Source organism: Diospyros lotus, chromosome 15 (genome assembly GCF_014633365.1).
Source record: "Diospyros lotus cultivar Yz01 chromosome 15, ASM1463336v1, whole genome shotgun sequence".
Lineage (NCBI taxonomy): Eukaryota > Viridiplantae > Streptophyta > Magnoliopsida > Ericales > Ebenaceae > Diospyros > Diospyros lotus.
This window is the reverse complement of record NC_068352.1, coordinates 12,091,595-12,116,170: the sequence shown is the minus strand read 5'-3', so window position 1 is coordinate 12,116,170 and position 24,576 is coordinate 12,091,595.

The following is a 24,576-nucleotide window of genomic DNA, read 5'->3' as shown; positions in this document are numbered from 1 at the left end:
TTCGATTTTCACAGCCCGATCGACAGCTGTATCGAAAACTGTTCATGATTCAATTTCTTTCATCAGTAAAAATCATAATTTGTATCACTTGTCAATACTATACCATTTTCCTTGGCTATCTAGGGTCCGGGGTACTCCCTTGGGCCGTTTCAGTCACTTAAGACTGCGATAGTGTGTCCTATAGCCTTATTCTTTCGATAATTCCACTTGTACCCTTCATCAAATATGTATTATAGCCTTAAATCATTCCTGGGTATTACACTCTATAATTGTTCATGTTCATCAAAAATAGTTTCAGATATCCGGATGAGTTTTTTCATATTCGGATGGAATTTTCAAAGCTTGTGAGTAGCATCCGGATGGAATAGAGTTTATCCAGATGAGTCAAAACGTTTTCTATGAGTGACATCCGGATGGCCCTTAGGCATATCCGGATGGTCTTAGCAATGTATTCGGATGGATTGTATGACATCCAGATGAATCCAGTGCCTATTGTGAGTAATATCCGGACATCTCTTGTTCATATTCGGATAGCCCAATATTATCCAGATGCTTCATTTTCGTATTCGAATGTGTTTAGTAGTGATTGTGAGTAGTATCCGGATGCCTTGAGTTGTATCCGGATGTGCCTCGTTGTTGTAAGTGATATCCGGATGCTTCGTGTTGTATCCGGATGAGTCTAAGACTTTTTTAGAGTAATATCCAGATACCTTGTATCGTATCCAGATGTATCTAAAGTTCTTCGAGTATGATATCCAGATGGTTTGTTTATACATCCGGATAGGTCAAGATAATATCCGGATGTCTCGCCTGATATCCAGATGCCTCCCTCAAAAGTTGAAATTCATATTTGAATAGTCTCTTGTGGCATCCGAATGCCTCAGTGAGATATTCGGATGGCCATAATCATATCCGGATGTCCTAGTCCTTATCCGAATACTATCCAGCATATCCGAATAGCTAGTTCTTTGTGCTTCCAGTGTATCCGGATGACCAGAATCATATCTGGATGTCCTAGTGATTGATGCTAAAAAAAATGCAAAATTTGTTATGTTTTTATTACCTCTTAATCCATTTGATCAACTTAAAATCTCCAGAATTGCTTGTTGCAGACCAAAAGAAGGAAAAGAGATGAAAGAATGACTCATACTCTCCAAAGGCATGATTGAAAGAGGAAGAAAAAGCTAAGAAATGAAGGTGTTCTAATAAAAGTCAAAGCCATTCGAATGAGTCTTCAAAGATATTCAAATATGGAGCAAATCAGAAGAAAGCTGCTCAATCATTCGAATAGATCATTCTTACATTCGAATATGCAAGATATCGGGTATGTATTTGGATAAGCTTGGCCTAATTCGAATAAGAAGTAACAAAAATCAAGATCTCCAAGTAAGATTGTGCATATTTGAATACTTCCCAAGTCATTCGAATGAGCCGAGCATGAGAAGAAATTCGGATAAGCACATCGTTTGGAAGCAGTGAAGATATATCCGAATAAAGTCCAATTCATTCAAATGTAATTGAAAAAGAAAGGAAATCTATTCGAATGAAGGCTGAGTAATTCAAATAAGAAGCAACTCAAGGAATTCTAGATTCGAATACTTCCCAAGTCATCCGAATGCAATGAAGAAGTCAAGAGAAAAATTAGAAATTCATTTGAATAAAAGTACTGTTGCATTCGAATGACTGAGAAAATCGCCATGTAAGGAACAGTAAAGCGTGAAATTCATTCGAATAGGATTAAAATTCATTCGAATGACCCGAGCAGCCAAAAGAAACTCAGTGCACATTCGAATATCTCTGCTAACATATTCGAATGAGCATCCGAACAAAAATCTGACATGCGCAAATGAACGCGGTGGCTCTGAGGTAAATTCAACCAACTTTTTGAATAACTTTTCAACAAGTGGTCCCCACTTCCATGCGCCGTAAGCTTAAAAGGAACCAACATTCTTTGGAATCAGAGGTTGGTGAGAGCAGAGGATACTAAGAAAAACAACACAAAAAAGACGAAGATCATTGGAAAGGGAAGAGTTTTTTTTTTCTTTTGTCTGTTTCTCTCGTTTTTGTTCTTGTCTGTATTTCTTTTTTTTTGTGAATAGCACTTTAGTTACTCTAGTTGTTCTTGCTAGTTCTGAGCTTTGTATTACAAGTCCATCTTAATTTCTGTTTCAAGTTGTAGTTAGTTTCAGTAATTAATACAGCAGTAGTTTATTCAATTCTTATCGTTTGTCTCAATTTATTTTCTTTGCGAATCTCGTATTCATCCGTTGAGATTAGTTTTAGTCATACACTTCCTATGAAGATGTGTGGCTAATTCGATTCTTGGGTTAAGGCAAAGACGGTGCCCAAAGCCACTGATAAATCAATATAGCAGAACTCCATATGTCAAAGTAACCAAAGCAAAAGTAGTTTGGGAAATGTTATTAACCAAAATCTCAGGCTTGGATTGGTTCGTACGCCTAACTTAGAGTTCCCATGTCATGTATGGGGGCTGCTTGACCTAGAAACGTTCTCATACCCAAGCCCCGAGCAATTATTTGTCAAAACGTTATTTATACACTGATTTATGATAGCTGCTTACCATAGAGTCTCCATGCCATGTATGGAGGTTGTTTGAACAAAGAGTTATCATCAGCTCAGTAGTACATTTAATGGTTGAAAACTCGAGCTATTTGAGCTGCTAGTTACATCACAGAAAGTTATATGGAAAATCAGTTGGGTTTCGCACCAGATCTGTCCTGACCCAAGACCTCTCCATTTCCAAATTACAGTCATATCACATTTAGTTTGATCTCATTTTATTATTCCGTTAATTAAAAGAACTGGTGTGGTTATCTTCTTCCATGAGTAATCTCCCTGTGAGTCGACCCGGTCTTGCCCGAAAAAATTACATATAAATTTTCTACTACAATCACACTCGTGCACTAGCGAGTCTAAACGCCTCATCCTATCTGTGAACATAATTAGTTGCTAAATCAGCTGAATTAGTGAGAGAAAAATACAAAAGTGATAAATGTAGGGTGAGCGATGCAGCACCTAGTTCATAACCGAATACATCCCAGCATATTCGAATAGCTTTTGCTTTGAATGTCAATGTATCCGGATGAGCCTTCTTCATATCCAGATGTCTTTCATCATATCCGAATATGCTTCCTGATATCCGAATGACTTTTTCTAGAAATCCAATTTAGCTTCTAGTGAGTCCTAATTCAAGTTTAATTTTATTAATTTATTCAATACCTTTTAACATTGAATTCATAAGCCAGAATATGACAAGTTAAACATGCCCATACCTTAATTCATAATTCATAGAATCTTGGTATTCCAATAAATTGAAGATCCGATTGCATGTCTAGTAGTTATTGTAACCACCCGCTCCCACTTACGGGCGCAACCAGTAAATAATCGACCGAATTACTCACCTGACGAGCCACAACTGAAGGGTTGGACTATGTTTCAACATGAAACGCCCTAGGTGGGAACTAGGCTTCGTCCTTCCCTTCACTCCACTCAGGAATTGGTCTCAACTCAAATAAGAAAAACTCAGCGGACCAAGACCTGAAACCCGAGTGAGCTTCACCTCTCTTCAGCTCGCCTCATAGCAAGCCAGAGGTGACCCAGGCACAAAGCTAGCATAACAAACACTTCGCTGAGTATTGGGGATTTACTCGGTCTGAAACTCGGCTGATCTTTACTCGGTCCGAAACTCGGCTTTTCCAACTAAGCCATATACAACGAACAATCTCACAATCATTTATCACACTATGATGATTACAACAATTAAATACATTTAACGCTCAACAACACATACATTTACTCACAAGGGTATACATACATAACACCACATGGCTACGTACAAGAGATAATAAAATACACAACTTGAGCAACACAGCTAGTTGCCACTGAAAGTAAAGCAAGATCGCTATGGGGTAAACAACGTAGTTCAAAATTTTGAACTTACCCCGATCCTGGCGATTGGATCAACGTCGAAATAAAATCATTCACAAACAGATAAATAAATCTAACCTTTAGATTATCGAGTCGTTCGCGGATTCGAGCCGTCCAAGCGTCCGACCTCTAACTCGTGATACGCAGCACACGTCTGTTGGCAAGGAGAGCGGAATAGGAGTGCTAGCTCCTTCTCCTTTGCGCGGCTTGTGTATGGACGGTAAAAGAACATCCACGTTTCAAATCGATGCGAAAAGAAACGGGAAGAGTGAATGGCAATACATTTTTCAACTCTTGAAAAACGTCACCAAAAATCACGACCATTTTGGGCAACCCATAAAGGGATATTTATAGGGTGCTCTAGGGTTTCTTAAACCCTAATGGACATGGACCGGCCCATTTAATTTAGTCCAATTAGGAACTTAATTAAATGAGTTTATTCTAGTCCAACTAGGAATATAATTAAATGGCCCAATCCTTTTATAAGTTTAAGTAAAATATTTTGGCCCAAATCTAATTTAAGCCCAAACATAATATTTAATATTTAATATTTGGCCCAAATCTAATTTAGTCCAAATATAATATTTATTTTAATATTTGGCCCAAATCCAATTTAGTCCAAATATTAACTTAAGCCCAAATATATTTTATTTCCTATTTGTCACTCCAACAAATAGAAAATTATTAAATTAGAAACTCCTTCCTAATTTAATCAATTGCCATTTTAGGAAACTCTTTCCATTATGACGACTCCTCGTCATATCGACGTCATTACGTCTATTTTGTTCTTTTTCCATGAGAACCTACGACGGCAAAACTTCTTGCCGAAGTGTCCCACTTAACCATACGTCCACTCTCCTAGTTTAAGCCAGGGACTGTGCCTATTGCGTATGACTCATTAGGCTTCCGAATATGTTGGCAATGTGTCGGTACGAACACATAAGACAAGATTGGCCTCTAGCAAGGCATCATGCCTACCCAATTATTCAGAAGGATTCATAATCCGCAAATAACCTTTCACGAGCATGGTTATCATGTAATTCGATCCTCTCGTCAATGTATCTTATGTGATCTCAAGTATGGCGATGTGTTGCTTGATAATGATCACATGAGTTTTCTTCGGTCTTCTGGATATCTTCACTTAATAGAAAGTAAATCAATAACTCCTTATTGATCTCTTTCACCATGGCCATGGATTTAAAGTGAATATCCACCGAAGGCGCCTTAGATACATCATCCTCTATCAAGAGATAGACGAGTCCCATCTTGGTTATACACCCATCTCCATAAGCCTCAAGATATACCCAATGATCGCCCACATGCAGCCTTTGTCTAGGCCCATCAAAACGATGTCAAAGCATACCGGTCTTCTTATGAGATGATCGTGACAACCTCAGGTCCAAGGATTAGTTACACCCATCTCGTTTGAGAATACCATCAACATATAACCAAAATGGATTCTCATGGCGAGTCATGTCCAGTGACACGTTCTCCAACATTGGTCACCTATGTACTTGTCTAGGTATCCCCATGCCTATGGGTGTGAGACCCCATTGCTATCATATAGCAAAAACATAGCACATACAAGTCTTACCGCAATTGTCAATGTCCATTCTTGACATTGCTATAACTTGGGACGTTTAATGATGTCTAGAAACTGTGATGCATCATCTCACATCTTCATAGATTATTCACAGTATACATCATATGGACTTCTATCTAGTTTCATTTGGTTATTACAATAATAACAAGAAACTAATAGAATGACTTCTTGTGAATTTGAACAACTCCTTATTCAAATAATAACATGATTACAATTGTCAGTGTACAACATGCCCAATCTGATTAGGTCTAGAGCACCTACACTGACATTCTCCCACTTGCACTAGAGCCAATCACTCATGTATCTTATACCTGATGATCGAACATGACTTTCATGTTTCTCCTGGGACAGCGCTTTAGTTAAGGGATCTACGACGTTGTCATCCGTCGATACTTTCTCTACATATGTCACCTCAGCTGATAATCTCCATTATCATATGGTGATGCTGCAATACAAGTTTGGTCCTTTGATGAGACCGTGGTTCCTTCGCTTACGCGATGGCTCCATTGTTGTCCCAATAACTGTTATTGGATCAACAATGTTGGACACCACTTTAAGTTCATCAATGAACTTACGGATCCATATAATCTCCTTAGCTGTTTCGAAGGTTGTTATGTATTCGACTTCAGTTGTTGAATCTGCCACTATCTCTTGTTGGAACTCTTCCAACTCATGGCCCAGCCATATAGGCAGAATATGAATTTCAACTGTACATGATTTAAAATCATCATGGTCGAAATTGGAAACTGGCATCCATGAATCCCTTTATGGTATGCTCTCATTCTCCATATGACAAAAACATCTCTTTAGTGCTTCACAAGTACTTAATAATGTTTTTCACAGCAATCCAATGTTTCTCACTTGGATCAGCTTGATATCTACTACATATGTTCAAACTATATGCGATATCAGGCCTCGTACATAACATGGCATACATGATCGAGCCAATAGCCAAGGTATATGGTGCTCGACTCATCCTATCTCTCTCATCTTGTGTCTTCGAACACATAGCCTTGGAGAGATGTATTCCATGTGACATGGGAAGACTTCTCCTCCTAGAATCTTCCATGCTAAACCTCTTTAGCACCTTGTCAATGTATGCGCTATGGGAGAGTGTTAGCAACCTCCTGGATCTATCTCTATAGATCCTTATTCCCAGAATATAGGCTGCTTCTCCAAAATTCTTCATGGAGAAAATATTTTGAAAGCCATATTTTAACTAATTGCATCATGGGAACACCATTCCTAATGAGCAATATATTGTCCACATATAGGACTAAAAATGGTAGCCGCGCTCCCACTAACCTTCTTGTAAACACAAGGATCAATTTCCCTTTTGTGAAAAATCAAACCTTTTGATCTTTTCTTCAAAACATTGATTCTAACTCCGGGATGCTTGCTTTAGTCCATAAATGGATCTTTGCAAGTTACAAATCTTATTTGCATGTTTATGAGTAACAAAATCGTCAAGCTATGTCATATACACATCCTCGACTAGGTTTCCATTAAGGAAAGCTGTTTTATCATCCATCTGCCATAACCCAGAGTCAATGTCAAACATTGCCTCATCATAGGTAGTAGGCTCATCGTTCTCAGCCAGAAGCACATCTCCATGTGCCGAGATGAGAAAACCATATCTCTCTTACTCGCGATGAACCCTCATCGACCTACGAGATTCTTGTGTAGAAGGTTAGGGAGTTGACACAACTTCTTGTGTCTGATCTTTCTCGGGTTCCTGGAGGGGAGTATTTGTTTGTGGTTCGCCTCGAATCTTATTCGAGCTTAACATTCCTCCCACTAGCCACAGCATCTAAGAATTCCTTCTCAAGGAACACCACATGCTTGGCAACAAAACACCTTTTGTTCACATGGGTGGTAAAACTAATATCCATTTGGATATCCCACAAACAGATATCTCGTCGATTTGGGTTGTAGCTTATTACTGTCAACACTTTTAACATAAATTTGACAACCCCAAATCTTAAGGAAAGACAAATTTGGCTTCTTTCCTTTCCATATCTTATATGGAGTCTGAGTAACTGATTTACTTGGAACCCTGTTCAAAACAAAGATCGCGGTGAGGAGTGCGTATCCCCAAAATGAAATAGGGAGTTCAGCGCGACTCATCATGGACCAGACCATGTCCAACAAGGTCATATTCCTCCTTTAGACACACCATTCATCTCTGATGTTCCAGGTGGAGTTCATTGTGAGAGAATCACATTCTGCTTTAGATGATCTAGAAACTCACTGTTCAAGTATTCACTACCTCGATCTGATCGAAGTACTTTGATACTTTTCTCAGTTTGTTTCTCTACTTCAAATCTAAATTCTTTGAACTTTTCAAAAGCCTCAGATTTGTGTCCCATAAGATACACATAACCAAAACATGATCTATCATCAGTAAAGGTTATGAAGTAGACATATCCACTTCTAGCTTGGGTGGACATGGGTCTACATACATCAATGTGCACAAACCCTAGCACTTATGTAGCCTCCCTTTACTTTAAAAAGAGACTTAGTCATCTTACCAAGTAAACAAGATTCACAAGCACCATATGATTCATAATCAAATGTGCTAATTTATCCATCTTTATGCAAGTTGAATATGCAAGTCTCATTTATATGGCTAATACGACAATGCCATGAATAAGTGCTATTTAAATCACCTGATTTAAGTCGCTTAATATTTATGTTATTTATAGGAGTATCAACATCAAGGATATACAAACCATTACGTATCGTTGCTTTACCATAAAACAACTCATTTTTATAAAACGGACAACTATTGTCCTTAAATAAAAATGAATATCAATCCTTGTCAAATAAGAATTAGAAACTATATTCCTAGTCAAACTAGGATTGTAGTAATAGTTATGTAACTCCAGTACAAGCCCTATGGGCAATGTTAATAAATAAGTCTCTACAACTAATAAAACAACTTTTGATCCATTTGTCACGTGTAGGTACACTTCTCCTATTATTAATCTTCTCATACTCCTAAGCCCATACACGAAAGTGTAAATATGAGCATTAGATCTAGTATCTAATACCCATGTGGACTGATTAGAAGTAGATAGATTAAATCCAATAACATAAATATCTGAAGTGCCTTGAGTAGAACTCTTCTTACTCTATACTTCTTGGTTTATCACAGTGGAGATAGATTGCATCCTTTTTGCCCTTTGGGTTTTAGTCTTTTGGACTCTTCCAGATTGCGCTATGGAAGAACTTTTCTTCCTTTTGGCTTTCTTACTCTTGGGCTTACCCTTGTGCGCCTTGGGCCCTTCAACTAAGAGAACACTTTCCTTGGCCTATAATCAATTTTAGGCTTAGTCTCCCTAAGTATGGAAAACCACTCTCCAAGAGTCTTTTCCATAGCCGTTAGGGAGGGACTGTAGCGCCAAATCTAGGGTAAGTTTCGGCATCCATACCCAAGTTCAGCTCTAACAACCTATTGATAAAACGTATCATCTCCATGATATGCTTCTCAATAGATGATCCTTGAGCCTAGCCATGATCTCATAGGCATCATAACTCTTATGATACGACCTATGTTTTGGGGTCATGGCAGCCAAGACAATACACCAAACGATGATCATATCAACCTTGTGCATCGTTCAGGCCTAATGTGCTACTATTTCCTTAACTGGTGGCTTCATAAGAAGATAGCTCTCTATCGCATAAAGAATCTTATCATACATGAGGACTATCCTCAAGATGATCTCCCAGTCATAGAAATTAGTCTGTTGAAGGTATTATTGCCCTCGAGTATCGATCTTATCGACATGTTTCCAGACATTCTAGATTAACAACTGAATAGAGATATTATTATAATCATATTGAATATGAAATCATAAATTGCAAGAAGTAACATTTTATGATTGCTCCCACTATTTTCTACGAGTTTGCCACCCTCAAGACATAACTCGGGAAATCCTGTTGGAAGATTTCCTAGCGAGCTAGGATCCCATCTCCCCTCACACAACCTTGAGTGACTCAACAAATTGTGCTAGGATCGATTAGGTAGGTACTTGCTACCAATTGCATCTCCATGCAACTCCTAGATTCATTGGGTTGACAACTCCTTGCCAAGCACATCTTATGTGACTCCCAATCTTTGCCTCTATACTCAATAAGGCCTTGAGTGACTCAACAAACCCCACCTTTCTAGTTAAGTCGGACCCATCATTCAGGGACATCTCATGGCCCATGAAGCATAGGAATCATAGGTGACACATGACCTTGAGTGACTCAACAAATCAAGTGCCAGCTAGAAACCTAATGCTTCATAATGATGGAAGGCAAGTTGGCTTAATATTAATGAGGGATTTATTATTATTTACTTAGGTCTCATCACATGCAATTAATCAAATTAATAATGCATAATAAAAGACTCAAACTGATGTATGGTATGGATAACTACGGCTAGTCCCCTCGAGCCATAGAAGGGAAGCTAGCGGGTCAAACCTAGGTGAAGAATCACATCTTGCTTCATAAGCACATTCTTCAAGCCTTCATTGGTCTTCAAATCTTGCCTTCAATTTGGCTCCATTTCTTGCTCTTCATACAAACTATAACTATCGCTACTCTATTCTATTCTACATACATTACACAGAATCAGAAACCCGAGTTACATTCGGGGGGAGTGAAATGAGATAAGAATGTACACCAGAACATAAGAGAGGCAGGACACGCAGTCCCTATTTCAAAAACCAAATTTACAAGCATTCATTCCCAACATAAAATAAATGGTCGACTCAATCCATACCATACACCCATGCAATCAATCACATTGATTCATTTAGATTATGTTAATTAATTATCGCATCTATTTCAATCTTAATGAAACACTTTCAATAAATTGAAAATTTATATAATTTTGGAAAAACAAACTTGTTTTAATTGTGTTGGGCTTGGGCTCCATCCATTAGTCTAACTAACGAGGCTCAAAAGGCCATGGATCAACCAATGCATGTCAAACATACACTAGCAGCCCATAATTACTAAATAATCCAATTAATGGCCTCGGCCCATTTTTAATCACGGCCCATATGTGTCATACACTCATGGATCGAATAAAAATAATTAAAAATAATCAAACAATTTGGCTGGGCCCCACCAAAGAGAACGGAACGCACTGGGTCACCGAAGGGTCGGCTCGGGTGCTTCATGTGGACCCCGAGGAATGGTCAAACCCAAGCCCGAGGGAGCGGGAGGGGCCGGGAGGCGGCTGGGCAGCATATCGAACATGCTGCCAGGCCGCAAGGCCCATTGGGCGCACCTGGGGCGCGCATGGGGCGCGCAGGGCGCGCCTGGGCCGCTCCTGGCGCGCGCTGGACGGTAAAAGAACATCCACGTTTCAAATCGATGCGAAAAGAAACGGGAAGAGTGAACGGCAATACGTTTTTCAACTCTTGAAAAACGTCACCAAAAATCACGACCATTTTGGGCAACCCATAAAGGGATATTTATAGGGAGCTCTAGGGTTTCTTAAACCCTAATGGACATGGGCCGGCCCATTTAATTTAGTCCAATTAGGAACTTAATTAAATGGGTTTATTCTAGTCCAACTAGGAATATAATTAAATGGCCCAATCCTTTTATAAGTTTAAATAAAATATTATGGCCCAAATCTAATTTAAGCCCAAACATAATATTTAATATTTGGTCCAAATCTAATTTGGTCCAAATAGAATATTTAATATTTAATATTTGGCCCAAATCTAATTTAGTCCAAATATAATATTTATTTTAATATTTGGCCCAAATCCAATTTAGTCTAAATATTAACTTAAGCCCAAATATATTTTATTTCCTATTTGCCACTCCAATAAATAGAAAATTATTAAATTAGAAACTCCTTCCTAATTTAATCAATTGCCATTTTAGGAAACTCTTTCCATTATGACGACTCCTCGTCATATTGACGTCATTACGTTTATTTTGTTCTTTTTCCGTGAGAACCTACGACGACAAAACTTCTTGCCGAAGTATCCCACTTAACCATACGTCCACTCTCCTACTTTAAGCCAAGGACCGTGCTTATTGCGTATGACTCATTAGGCTTCCGAATATGTTGGCAATGTGTCGGTACGAACACATAAGACAAGATTGGCCTCTAGCAAGGCATCATGCCTACCCAATTATTTAGAAGGATTCATAATCCGCAAATAACCTTTCACGAGCATAGTTACCGTGTAATTCGATCCTCTCGTCAATGTATCTTATGTGATCTCAAGTATGGCTATGTGTTGCTTGATAATGATCACATGAGTTTTCTTCGGTCTTCTGGATATCTTCACTTAATAGAAAGTAAATCAATAACTCCTTATTGATCTCTTTCACCATGGCCATGGATTTAAAGTGAATATCCACCAAAGGCGCCTTAGATACATCATCCTCTATCAAGAGATAGACGATTCCCATCTTGGTTATACACCCATCTCCATAAGCCTCACGATATACCCAACGATCGCCCACATGCAGCCTTTGTCTAGGCCCATCGAAATGATGTCAAAGCATACCGGTCTTCTTATGAGATGACCGTGACAACCTCAGGTCCAAGGATTAGTTACACCCATCTCGTTTGAGAATACCATCAACATATAACCAAAATGGATTCTCATGGCGAGTCATGTCCAGTGACACGTTCTCCAACATTGGTCACCTATGTACTTGTCTAGGCATCCCCATGCCTATGGGTGTGAGACCCCATTGCTATCATATAGCAAAAACATAGCACATACAAGTCTTACCGCAATTGTCAATGTACATTCTTGACATTGCTATGACTTGGGACGTTTAATGATGTCTAGAAACTGTGATGCATCATCTCACATCTTCATAGATTATTCACAGTATACATCATATGGACTTCTATCTAGTTTCATTTGGTTATTACAATAATAACAAGAAACTAATAGAATGACTTCTTGTGAATTTGAACAACTCCTTATTCAAATAATAACATGATTACAATTGTCAGTGTACAACATACCCAATCTGATTGGGTCTAGAGCACCTATACTAACAGCCACAACAGCCTCCTAGCGCCATCCCTGCTTGCATCTGGACTTGCAACATCTACACATAAGGTAAAACCTCATGAGTCATAAAGACTCAGTAAGGGTGCAATGCATGTAAATATGAATATAACCATGTTTATGTATGCCCAGTGCATGCAAATGAGGCTAGGCCTACTCATCCTCACAACCCTCCAAGGTTTGAGGCATTAACCTATCAACCCTCACAACACTAGTCCTCCATATGGCCACAGGTCCACTAGATCTCGCATCACGCAAGTGTTAACCACTACATGCAAATGCAACATAAAAACATTATCAAACACATTTACCAACTTGCAAGGCCACCTCCACGTGGGGCCGTCCCTTACCTGGCTCGAAGCCTCATCTCTACCTCGGCACGAATTCCAGCCTAAATCTCAAGTTCTTCTAGGATCACCGCCTCCCCGGTTGAACCTAGATGCCAATCACACAAAACCCCACAACATCAACATTAACCAATGCCTTTGCTTTTGCTTACACCGCAAAACCACCCGACAACAACTCCAACAAACAACCCCAACCATGGCCTAAACCAGCCATCAACAACTTTCCAAATAACCCTCACATAGGGTTTAATCCAATGAATAATTATTCTACATTAACTCGCTTAATGCAAATAATTTGGGAAGAAAATATTAATTTACCTCGACTCAATTAGAGAGAAATTCAAAAATGCTCACACCGACGATGCCTTCCCGAGCTGCCACTTGAGCCCAAAATCCCATTTTCGAGCTTCCAACACTCTCCTCAAGCCTCTAATTAATTTCCAGAACTTTCCTCAGTTTTTTCTAGAATTTTTGGCTATTTTTCCAGATTTTCCTTCTTTCTTTTTATTTTATTTTCTTTTTATTTTTTTTCCTTCTTTTTTATTTTTCTCTTCTTCTTCTCTGGCTTATCCTGCACTCGCACTGTTCACTATCTTCTTCCTCTCGTGAATGCCTGCACCAGCTCCTCCAACCGCCTCCGCCTGGTTCGACGCCCGTTATCGCTCCTAGCACCGCCCTCGACGGTGAAGGATCATGAACGAGGATCAAAAGCATGCAACGGAAGCGTTTTAAAATAAAAAACGATCCTCGTATTGGTTAGAGTCTAGGAGACTTACTTTTGCGGCGGATTACCGGACGGAATGGAGCGATTGGAGCTTCTTGGCGTGGTGGAGACGACGGCTGTCCTGCTAGCCTTCGGCTCCGTCGCATCAGACCTCAAACGCACCCTTTCGATCTTCCGGAGTATGACTCGAACTCGTGGCCTCTCTTCGGTGAAGAAGAATGAAAAACGACTTAGATGAAAAAACAACTAAAGAGAGATATATATAGGGAGAACCCTAGGGTTAAAACCCTAGTGGGCCAAACCCTAATGGGCCAAGACCTTTTAATTAATTTTCTAATTGGGTTAGCCCAATTAATTAATTAAAAACCCTAATGAACTATTATTTTATTCTAGCCCAATGGACCATTCTGAATAAAATAATTCTCTCTCAATGTAATTCATCCAACAAGCCAAATGTATTAAAAAATACATGAGTTACATCGAGCTACCCCGGGGACCAAAAGACAAATTATTCACGGCTACTAAAATGACCAAAATATCCCTGCTACCTAGTAGCTATATTTTGTCATTCTAAGTGTTCCAACTATCACCATATGGTAACACTGACCCCACGAATAATTTTGCATATGCCATGTCCTTGACCTACTAGTGCAATGACGAAAATACCCCTCTGCGTAACACCCATCATTTAGAAAGGAATAATGTACTAACACCTTTCTAAATGACTTCTACCATCCTTAGATCACTAGTCCAATAATCCGTGACTACTCGAATGTACTTGCTCATCACTGGGAGCTACCCAGAAGCACACACTCTTAAGTCACGTTCCCAGGGCCCTGGATTATTCGATTATTCTTGGACAATCACAAGGGGGTGAATCACAGAAACTATCTTGTATTAGTCTGTCTTAGTTAATTAGAAACCATACTCCCAACTCAAAAGGATATTGATCTTTAATAGACCTCACCTACAATGAATCTAAGAATATAGCTCTAGGTTCACTAGACCACCAACTAATACTCAAGTATTAGAGTACTCGTCCATGTAGTAGCAGTGATAGACTAGCTCCATGATAATTAGTACTTTGTCATTAGCTTCTATCACAGGTCCACTCTACGCATTCCAAATGCGCTTGTACAATTAGAGTAAACGGACTGTTTACTGGCTAAGGCAAGCCATCCTCCATTAGGATCTATTGCACAATGATCTTATCATGATAGAATGCCCAGTTCTATCAAAAGATCAAGAGTTATATTTTCTTACTTATTAAGTACCCATGATTCATGCCTAACTGTGAAGAACGACCCATCACATGAATCACTTACTTAATAGCATGGACACCTTTCCAACAATTAAATGCAATTAATATATGTGCCATAAACTGAATAAAAGAAACATCATTACCATAAATTAAACAAAACGTGTCTTTAGGGCATACATTTCCAACAGACGGCCACCACCGGCTACCCGCGACCACTTGCCGAATGCCGCCACCGCGGATGGTTCCTCCTCCCGAGCGCACACTACCTGTGCCCTTCAACCTCAGCGTCCGCCATTGCCAATGCAACTGACCTTCGTCGCTGCCTCTTGGTCACCGGGAGCCCTGCCATTGGCCGCTCCATGACATCGTGACCCCGACCAGCCATCGAAGATGGCCCTTGCTGACGCTCCAGCTCCCCTTAAGCTGCTTCCTCATCGGCCATGGCAGCTTCTAGCATTGCTGCTGGTCACGGCTAGCCTCTGAGCTCCCTCGATCGTCCATCAGCGCTCTATCACTCGCTCTTCTCCGATCTTGCGAGCCTCGACCAAGCTCTCTGATCTCTCCCTCGCAAAGGCTCTCACTCTCTTATGCTCTCTCTCTGTTCGCTTCCTCCCTCTCTCGCTCTCTACGAGTTTGAATTTCAAAGAAGAGGGCACTGTAGCAAGCTTGCTCCCCAAGCTCACGCGTGTATTTATATATATATACACAATTACACAATTGACCCTCTTTGATTTTGAAATACCAGAGGCAAGCACTTAGGAAGCTTCAAGGAAGCTTCCTCTCGCATGTACAGCCACAAATACAAATATATATATATATATACTAATCACATTAATTCCCCAATTAATCACACTAATTTCACTTGAGAACCCTTAACTTCACTTAGGATTTTCAATAATATCATTTGGGCCCTCCAAGCCTAATTTAATTATCCTTAAGCCACACTAAGACTTGATTTCTTCAAAAATTAATAACCGATTTTACTCGATGAAGCCGATTTCATCCCTGCGCCTGCACGGGACCTTTATTCGATCCAAAAACGCCTAAGGGTTGCCTTACTCAGAAAATTGAACCACCCTTAGGGTCCCCTCAACTTCCAGGAGGTCCCCTACAACTATTCAGTATTGGCACCCACTCGGGCTTATACATAATTTATTCCAAAAATTATTCCTGGTCGGATCTCTTCCAGCGTCATTATCCTCATCTCGAGACGCTCACCAATCCCTTGCTCTCTTCCTTGGACATCCAAGTCTCGAGGCACTCCCTACCTCCAATTCTGTAATTTTATTAATTAATTTCTTGAAACTGACTCTTGGGCTTCCCGGACCACCCGAGATCCTTTCAAAATAATCAAAATTTATTTACTTTCAATACCATGTAATATCGGGTATTACAGTTATTTTGACATGTTCAGCATTATTTTGTGAAATTATGTGCATACATTGTGGTATGAGCATTTAGTATGACTTTATATGGAGCACTACATATCGTGTGCCAGCATTTATATGAGCATTGCATTGCATTATGCGCGCTAGGCGGCTTGTCTGCGAGGATCCCATCAGTTTCAGTTTCAACTCAATTTATGAGTTGCTCGTCTAGTGGCAACCAGGGGGCTAGGGGCATATTGCCCAAAGAATGTACTTATAGTTTTTATGTTTGTAGGATTCAAATCAGTCAGGTATGTATTACAGTTATGTGGGCTTATGAGCCAAAGTTGCATACCTACATTTAGTTTACAGTTTATGTGCATTACATTTTTATGAATGCAATCAGATAGTGATTATTCAGTACAAATTCAATGAGTTATTTATCAATATCGATATTCTTCGATTTAGCTTCAGTATTCTTTCTAGCTTATTATTTGCTGAGTTTTGTAACTCACCTTGTACTCTTCACCCCTCTAGGTTCTAGCAGGGGAGTACCAGATGTGGGGCCTAGCAGCATTGGTTTATAGTGTGTGTACGTGGAGCCGCTCAAGATAAAAGATGTTTGGGAATCTATTGAGTTTTATAGTGTTTTCTCAGTTTAGATATATTTTATGTTTCAGTTGAGGGATTGTCCCTTAGACAGAGTTTATGGTTTTCAGTCTGTATTGACTCAGATTTTTTATTTCAATTGATTTAGATATTCATTTATGGTATCAGATTACAGTTTATCAGTTAGTTTTATTCTATTTTCCCCGTAGCACCTCTTCTTGGGCAGTTCTAGGAGAGGGGGTGTTACATTTTATGTTGCATTTACATGTAGTGGTTAATACTTGCGTGATGTGAGATCTAGTGGACCTATGGCCATATGGAGGACTAGTGTTATGGGGGCTGATAGGTTGATGCCTCAAACCTTGGTGGGTTGTGAGGATAAATGGGCCTAGGCTCATTTGTATGCATTTGGCATACATAAACATGGTTATATTCATATTTACATGCATTGCACCCTTACTGAGTCTTTATGACTAATGAGGTTTCACCTCATGTGTAGATGTTGCAAGTCCAGATGCAAGCAAGGATAGTGCCGGGAGACTGTTGTGGCAACTAGCATCGTTGCCCGAGATGCATGGATGTGAATTCTCTTGTATTATCTTATATGTATTCATGTGTTTGAATGTAAGCGTATTGAGCACTAGAGGTATCTAGTTGTTATAATCCTAACAGTGTGATAGATGATTCTGAGTCTGTGTGATTTATATGTGGCTTGAGTTGTGAAGCCAAGTTCGGACCGAGTAAAGATCAACGAGGTATGTTCTCATAAATCCCCAATACTCAGCGAAGTGTTTGTTGCGCTAGCTTTGTACCTAGGTCACCTTTGGCTTGCTATGAGGCGAGCTGAAGAGAGGTGAAGCTCACTCGGGTTTCGGGTCTAGGTCCGCTATGTTTTCTTGTTTGAGTTGGGATCGATTCCTGAGTGGAGCAAAGGGACGGACAAAACCTAGTTCCCACTTAGGGCATTTCCTGTTGAAACATAGTCCAACCCTTTAGTTGTGGTTCATCGGGTGAGTAATCTAGTTGATTATTTTCTAGTGGCGCCTGTAAGTGGGAGCGGGACTGTTGCGAAGGTGAGGACATGGCTAATTGAGGGCCAACGGTGTAATGACCCATCAGAGGGTTTAGTATTTATTTAGCATTGATTAATTTATTTAATTAATTTTGAGTTTAAGATTTTGCGAGTTAATTATTTAATGTGGCAATTGAGATTTTATTTGAGAAAATAGTATTTAAATAGCATTAGATTCTTATTAATTTGTGAGAATTGAATATAAGGACATGGCAGTCTTTTAGAGGTTTGTTAATTAGAATTAAATTATTTAATTAAGAGTTATTATGTTGGAAGAATCTTTGCGAGAAGAGGGATTAAATTATAGTCTCCTAATTTCAAAAGGAGTATGAGTTATGGGATTTAGGGTTGTATTTTCTACTTATACATACATATATATAAGTCTTTAGAGTCTAACATGGAGTCACGCCATGAAGAACAAAAGAAAAGAAATTGAAGAAGCCTAGAGTTCATTCAAGTTTCATCCGTTTTGGTTTTCATCGGTTGATTGATCAAATCAAAGGCAAGTTCTTCTCCTTGTAAACTTTTCTTACGGGAGCATGTGTAGCAATCAAACTCAATTTTGTAGGATTTACATTGAGTTCCAGATCAGTTTTCCAGCCATATAAAGAGTTATATATATGTATACATGAATGATAGTAAGTGGAATCAAGTTGTGTGATAGTTTTATCATTGATTCTTCAAGTGTAAAGATTTCTTTTAGGATCCGATTAAGCTCTTGATATTAGTTTTCTTGGTAATCCATTGTTGATTTTTAGATTCATTTGGTTACAGTCAATTGTATAATTATACAGACATATATATTAGCATAATAGTGTGCATGATCAGATTCATTCGTTGGATTTTTATCTATGATTCTTCAAGCTTCAATCCGTTGTTGATTCATATGATTGATTCTTATCAATTGGGACTTGGTTTCCCAAGATTTCATTTGGAATGGTGTTATTATTAAGTTTTGAATTAAACCCATGGCATCTCTGTCCGTGTTTCGTTTCTGGGCATGGTGGTGGGGCAAACCTCAGCGAGGACGCTGAGTCCTTAGGGGGGGTGCGTGTAAGCACCTTAGGCAAATCCCACATCGGCCATGCAAAGGAGGGGGAACTGGGCATATAAGTGCGGAGGGTGTTCTACATAGTGACACGCGTTTTGGGATTAAATCTCAGAACGATAAAACTGGGGATTGGTTGCGACTTGAACCAAACAATATGTTGCTATGTGGACCTCGACCATTACAGAATGGTATCAAAGCGGTGTTTTGAGAAGTCTCTCGTATACACATAGGATGTTGGGTAGAGTTAGGACTTGTGTCCGTCAGTTAGATAAGTTGGCCCAATTAATTGTATTCTAACCCTAAGTGGTGATGTAGAAAGATGAGTAATAGAGGTGGACGACCCTGTACTCGCAGTCAGACTGCTTCTATGTAAGGCGAGGTTCCAATATCCAGACCAGGCTCACCAAAATTGTCTAGTCGCGATCTACGACAGGGAATGGCCGAGATGTGAAGTATGTTTGCAGGATTGATGAGGGTGGTAGATACTGTATTGACCCGCTCCCACTTACGGGTGCCATCGATAAATAATCGATCGGATTACTCACTTGACAAACCACAACTGAAGGGTTGGACTATGTTTCAACATGAAACGCCCTAGATGGGAACTAGGCTTTGTCCTTCCCTTCGCTCCACTCAGAAATCGGTCCCAACTCAAACAAGAAAAACTCAACGGACCAAGACCCGAAACCCGAGTGAGCTTCACCTCTCTTCAGCTTGCCTCATAGCCAGCCAGAGGTGACCCAGGCATAAAGCTAGCATAACAAACACTTCACTGAGTATTGGGGATTTATGAGAACATACCTCACTGTGGTTACTCAGTCCGAAACTCGATTTCTCTAACTAAGCCATATACAACAAACAATCTCACAATCATTTATCACACTATGATGATTACAACAATTAAATACGTTTAACGCTTAACAACACATACATTTACTCCCAAGGGTATACATACATAGTACCACATGGCTACGTACAAGAGATAATAAAATACACAACTAGTTGCCACAATAGCCTCCCGACGCCATCTCTGCTTGCATCTGGACTTGCAACATCTACACATGAGGTAAAATCTCATGAGTCATAAAGACTCAGTAAGAGTGCAATGCATGTAAATATGAATATAACCATGTTTATGTATGCTGAATGCATGCAAATGAGGCTAGGCCATCTCATTCTCACAACCCTCTAAGGTTTGAGGCATTAACCTATCAGCCCTCACAACACTAGTCCTCCTTATGGCCACAGGTCCACTAGCTCTCGCATCACGCAAGTGTTAACCATTACATGCAAATGCAACATAAAAACATGATCAAACACATTTACCAACTTGCAAGGCTACTTCCACATGGGACCATCCCTTACCTGGCTCGAAGCCTCATCTCTGCCTCGACGAGAACGCCTGCCCAAGCTTTGAGCTCTACTAGGGTCACCGCCTCCCTGGTCAAACCTAGATGCAAATACATGCAAACCCAACTCCATTAACATCCGGCATTAAACTAATGCCCTCAACTTCGCCACACACAGCATCAGAACCATCCATCAACAACTCAACAAAATAATACCAACCACGGCCTAGACCAGCCATCAATAATTTTCCAAGCAACCCCGACACAGGGTTTAATCCAACAAATAACTATTTTACATTAACTCGCTTAATGCAAATAACTTGGGAAGAAAAATATTAATTTACCTCGACTCATCTGGGGAGAAAAGTAGCCAAACACCCATACCAGCCTTGCTTTCTATACCGCCCTCTTGTGCCCAAATCTCCATTTCGAGCTTACGGCACGCTCCTTGAGCCCCAAAATAATTTCTAGAAACTTCTCCAATTTTTTTGGATTTTTTGGCTATTTTTCCCTTATTTTCCAGAATTTTAATTATTTTCTTTTATTTCTCTTTTTTTTTCTTTATTTTTCCTTCTCCTTCTTCGTTGCATCTTCTTCCCCGCGTGGTCACCTGCACGCGCACCAGCACTCGACGCGCTGCCTACCTCCACCAACCGCCGATCATGGCCACGCCGCCGCCGCCCCAGCATCACAACGTGTAGTGCCTCTGGTCGTCGCGCCTCCACCGCGAGCCACCATCACAGAGGGCCTTCCACGCGCAACCAGCCTCTACAACTCCCACGCATCCGCCGTAGCCGATGATCAGAGCTCCTAGTGGCCCTGCCGCGGCTACCTTCTACCGCCATTGTGAGCCACAACCTATTGCATCGCTCACCCTGCATTTATCACTTTTTGTATTTTTCTTTTACTAACTCAGTCGATTTAGCAATTATTAATGTTCACAGAAAGGATGAGGCATTTAGACTCACTAGTGCACGAGTGTGACTGTAGCAGAAAATTTATATGTAATTTTTTCGGGCAAGACCGGGTCGACTCATAGGGAGATTACTCATGGAAAGAGATAACCACACCAGTTCTTTTGATTAACGAAATAATAAAATGAGATCAAACTAAATGTGATATGACTGTAATCTGGATATGGAGTGGTCTTGGGTCAAGACAGATCTAGTGCCAAACCCAACTGATTTACCATATAGCTTTCTGTGATGTAACTAGAAGCTCAAATAGCTTGGGTCTTCAACCATTAAATATACTACTGAGATGATGATAACTCTTTGTTCAAGAAACCTCCATACATGGCATGGAGACTCTATGTTAAGCAGCTATCATAAGTCAGTGTATAAATAACATTTTGACAAAATAATTGCTCGGGGCTTGGGTATGAGAACGTTTCCAAGTCAAGCAACCCCCATACATGGCATGGGAACTCTAAGTTAGGCGTACGAACCAATCCAAGCCTGAGGTTTTCGTTAATAACATTTCCCGAACTACTTTTGCTTTGGTTACTTTAACATCTGGAGTTCTGCTATATTAATTCATCAGTGGCTTTGGGCACCGTCTTTGCCTTAACCCAAGAATCGAATTAGCCACACATCTTCATGGGAAGTGCATGACTAAAACTAATCTCAACGGATGAATACGAGATTCACAAAGAAAATAAATTGGATCAAACGATAAGAATTGGATAAACTACTACTATATTGATTACTGAAATGAACTACAACTTGAAACAGAAGTAAAAAAAAAAAAAAAAGGACTTGTAATACAAAAGCTCAGAACTAGCAAGAACAAGAAAGATAATTGAAGTGCTATTCATAAAAAATACAGACAAGAACTAAAGCAAGAGAAACAGACTGAATGAAAAGATTTCCTACTTTCCAATGATCTTCGTCTTTTTGCGTTTTTTTCTAAGTATCCTCTGTTCTCTTCAACCTCTGATTCGAAAGAATGTTGGTTCCTTTTTAAGCTTACGGCGCATGGAAGTGGGGACCACTTGATGAAAAGTTGTTCAAAAAGTTGGTTGAAATTACTTTAGAGCCACCGTGTTTATTTGCGCATGTCAGATTTTTGTTCGGATGCTCATTCGAATATACTAGCAGAGATATTCGAATGCGTGCTAAGTTTCTTTTGGCTGCTCGGGTCATTTGAATGAGTTTTAATCCCATTCGAATGAATTTCACACTTTATTGTTCCTTACACGGTGATTTTCTCAGTCATTCGAATGCAACAGTACTTTCATTCGAATGAATTTCTAATTTTCCTCTTGACTTCTTCATAGCATTCAGATGACTTGAGAAGTATTCGAATTTGGAGTTCTTTGTGTTGCTTCTTATTCGAATTACTCAGCCTTTATTCGAATAGATTTTCTTTCTTCTTCAATTACATTCGAATGACCTAGGCTTCATTCAGATATATCTTCATTGTTTCCATATGATATGTTTATCCAAATTTCTTCTCATTTTTAGCTCATTCGAATGACTTGGCTTTCATCTAGATATGCACAATTTTCACCTGGAGATCTTGATTTTTGTTACTTCTTATTCGAATTAGGCCAAGCTTATCCGAATACATTCCCGATATTTTGCATATTCGAATGTTCGAATGATCTATTCAAATGATTGACCAGCTTCCTTCTGATTTGCTCCATATTTGAATATCTTCTAAAGACTCATTGGAATGGCTTTGACTCTTATCAGAACACCTTCATTTCTTGGCTTTTTCTTCCTCTTTCAATCATGCCGTTGGAGAGTTAAATCATTCTTTCATCTATTTTCCTTCTTTTGGGCTGCAACAAGCAATTCTAAAGATTTTAAGTCGATCAAATAGATTAGGAGGTAATAAAAATATAACAATTTTTTGCATTTTTTAGCATCAATCACACCCCCCAACTTAAACATTGCTAGTCCCTTAGCAATCAAATTAAATGCATGAATACTTCATCATTCACAAACTCGTTGATAGTTTAAATCTCATATGTGAAGCAAAAATGTATGGGCAGTAGCATAGGGATTTCGGACAATCAAAGGAATGTTTATTATTTGAACTTTTATCCAGGGCATATTAAGTTAAATCAATCAGCATAATACATTCAATTCTTGAAGCTTTGATTGCAAACCTCACTGGATATGTTTCTCTTTAATAAAATGATCACTCAAAGTTTCTCTCAAAGGATGTACCTCAATTTGGAGTGGATATAATTCAAGTTCAAAGAGGTATCATCAATCATCAAGAATGCTATTAAGGAAGGAAAGGACTTGACATAGCTTCATGATTAGAATAGCATCTCAATGAATAACATCTAAAATTAACCAAGTCTCCTTACTCTTGAAATTATATCCTGAAATTGCGTGATTGATAGAACCAAGAGGGATCTTTCTGGGAAGTAATGGGGCCAAATGGTGATGTGGGATAGCAAAGGGGATGATGGAAATCAAAAGAGTTTTTAGGTCTCGAGAATTTTCCACTGTGGCTAAAAACGAAAGTTTTTTTTTTTTTTTTTTTTTGAAATAGAAAAATAAAATGCACATGTGATGCATTCATGCATCAATAGCTGAAATCATATCAGGGCATCTAAATTCAGTTGGTCGTATCCGAACTTGAATCTAACTGCTATTCCAACTGATAATGAGCAAGCTTCCATTGCTTCACCCTTAATGGCTACGGGGGTGTTTTTAATGTCCCAGACCTAGAGACAACCATTTATCTTCAATGGTAAAGTGGTCTTTTAACGTCAGATTCCCAGATGATTTTTTTTTTTTTTTTTGGAATACTGAGCCTACAGAGTAATTCCCGAGACCTAATCAATGGATAAGAAAAATCTCATGGCTATGGCTTGGACGGAGGGGATGATGCAACCGGACATGAAGAGTTTCAATGGGCTATAAATGGAAATTGATAAAAAAAAATAATAGGTTGATCGGCTCAAGTAATAGGAAAATGATCCCTCTATGATGTTCCATAAAACAACGCTATTCATTCAACTAGTTTCAAGCTTAGAGTCAGTTAAAATTAGCCGCGATCATTAAAGACACTCAAGGCAAAATGTTGTTTTGAAGCTATTGAAAGACAAGAGAATCAACAAAATATTTTATTGCATGAATAGGTGTTATTTCCTCAGAATAAAATGTTATGAATCTCCAACACTTACTTTGGTGACAAATCTCCACTTAATTTGAGAAATTGGGCAATTTACTGATCAT